The 2,442-nt window shown below is 33.4% G+C and overlaps 1 long non-coding RNA gene across 1 annotated transcript in view; it reads right to left on the bottom strand.

Moving 5' to 3' along the window:
• The window catches only part of LOC111089744, a 1,903-nt gene extending 920 nt beyond the window's left edge, over positions 1 to 983 (bottom strand). The window contains exons 1-2 of the long non-coding RNA XR_002613952.1: positions 881 to 983; positions 454 to 675 (exon numbers count right to left, since the gene is read on the bottom strand). This is a non-coding gene — a long non-coding RNA (uncharacterized LOC111089744). The remainder of the gene's footprint in view (positions 1 to 453; positions 676 to 880) is intronic.
• Between the last annotated feature and the right edge of the window lie 1,459 nt (positions 984 to 2,442).

Here is a 2,442-nt window from a genome sequence, read left to right as displayed (position 1 = left end):
TTCCATTTTCTCCTATACTCGGTTTTTATCTTCTTTAGCTTCCGGCTTCAGTTCAGTTTAACGGAAGTTCATGGGTTCCAAGACCAGCTAATGTGTGATAATTAAACTACTTACATCAAGAAATCATGTGATAATCATGTGCACACTTTTCCAACATTAATATCTGTACGTCACCCCCTATAGAAAATCGGCTGGAGTCTGATAATTTATATAATTTTAAAAATTGATGTGGTTTACTAGAATGTGAATTAGCGTTTAAATGTAAATTAAAAATCGACAGATTAACTAAACGATATAAGAAATAATTGAATGGTAAACAAAAGCATAACAAAAAAAAGAAAAGAATTTGCTATCTCACAATCCTTCCCTTTTCGGAAACCGAAGTGATTACATTAATTTATACTAAACTTCCTCATACTAACATTGAATCCTTTATAGTTTCAAAAACCTTACAAGTAAAAATAATTCATATTCTTGAATCTTGAGCTTCATCTTTTCTTTCCTGCTGTAGTTCATCTTACAGAAAGTTTGAGTTCAGAGATAAGCCAGGTTGAGAAGACAAAAGTCATTAGGGTGTAATGTCAAAGGATGAGATGTGGATACACCAGAATTAGTTGTTTACTTTGTTGGGCAAATCTCCAAGCCTTCTTGCAGCATTTAATTTTGTGAAAATGCCTAGGATAAGAATGGTGTCAAGGAATTAACTGGAGAAAAAAAATTATATCTTTTAAATTAACAAAAAAAACTAATCACAACCAGCGAGTTTGGACAGTCCAATTCAATATAAAATAAATTTGAGTAAAATTGTTTACTCCAGAAGATAATGGATGTATTCATAATAATATCATTTGGAAGTTAACTACTTTTAGTTGTGACTTACCGTTACTAGCTTATCAACATTGTATCTTGTTTTCTGTATAACGTCTTGAAATAGTTGTGTTCGTTGGTTGTCTTCAAAACGTCGTTCTTTGACCCTTTATAAAAACTATTAAGTAATTCTTATAGAGCTTATGGATACGCAAGTGGTGAGGACTTTGTACTAACATGAAAGAATATACCACTAATATCAAGATTAATATTTCAATAAATATACCACTAATATCAGGATTAATATTTCAATAAATAAAAGAAATTAGAAAAAGAAAACATATGCACAAAAATACAAAACATCTAATAACAGATACTTCTCCACTAACTCTCGTGAGCAAACTTATTAAGCTCATGACAGGGTTTATATGCAAGAGATTAGAGATGTATTAACATTATTTACACTCTTTAACAACATTAATATCTATAAATCACCGATAAGGAAACTGATGTCAGTCTCATAATTTACAAACTTTACATGACGTACTTATCTAGAATGCGAGTTAGCGTTTAAGTGTAAACTAAAATTTCGCAGATTAACTAAACAATAGAAAGAACAATAAATGAACGGTAAACAAAGCCATACTGAAATAAAAACAGAATTTGCTAACTCATATTCCTTCCCCTTTTGTATTCTTACTTTTAAGGTCCTAATTATACTGACATCGTGAATCCTGCACAGTTTAAATACATATACAAAGAAACATCGTTCCTGTTTATGCATCTTCAGCTTCATTTTCTCTACGTTCCGGTTCTGGTTCAGGTTACTGGAAGTTCGAGTTAAAAGACCAGCTAATCTGCCATGATTGTTTGTTTTTTGAATATTGCGCAAAGCTACACGAGGGCTATCTGTGCTAGCCGTCCCTAATTTAGCAGTGTAAGACTAGAGAGAAGGCAGCTAGTCATCACCACCCACCGCCAACTGTTGGGCTACTCTTTTAACAACGAATAGTGGGATTGACCGTCTCATTATAACGACCCCACGGCTGTAAGGGCGAGCATGTTTGGTGGGACGGGGATTCGAACCCGCGACCCTTAGATTACGAGTCGAATTCATTTGATCATTATTTACATACCCTTTACCAACATTAATATCTGTAAGTCAACTTCAGGAGAAACTGGTGTTAGTATCACAATTCATTCAAGTTTAAAATTGATGTGAACAGCTATAATGTGAGTTAGCGTTTAAGTTCAAATTAAAGACTGGCAGTTTAAATAAACGACAGCAGGAATAAATGACCAGTAAACAAATCCATAATAAACTAAAAATATAATTTGCTACCTTACACTTATTGCGATTTAGACAAAGGAAGTGATTACATCAATCAGTCCTTTTAAATTCCCAATTGTAGTATCCTTACTTTTAACGCCGTCATTATACCGATATCATGAATCCTTTACAGTTTCAGTACAGATAGCTTACAAAGAGAAATGGGTCATATTCTTGAATCTCCAGCTTGATCTTTTCTACTCTTCTGATCTGGTTCACCTTACAGGAAGTGCTCGAGTTCGAAGATTAGCTAGGTTGAGCAGAATATAGACTACTCATAAGCATATTACGTAGAAGGATGAGAT

The sequence above is a fragment of the Limulus polyphemus genome, unplaced genomic scaffold (assembly GCF_000517525.1).
Source record: "Limulus polyphemus unplaced genomic scaffold, Limulus_polyphemus-2.1.2 Scaffold7244, whole genome shotgun sequence".
Taxonomy (NCBI): Eukaryota; Metazoa; Arthropoda; class Merostomata; order Xiphosura; family Limulidae; genus Limulus; species Limulus polyphemus.
The sequence above is the reverse complement of the archived record's forward strand: the minus strand, read 5'-3'. Positions and strand labels throughout refer to the sequence as shown.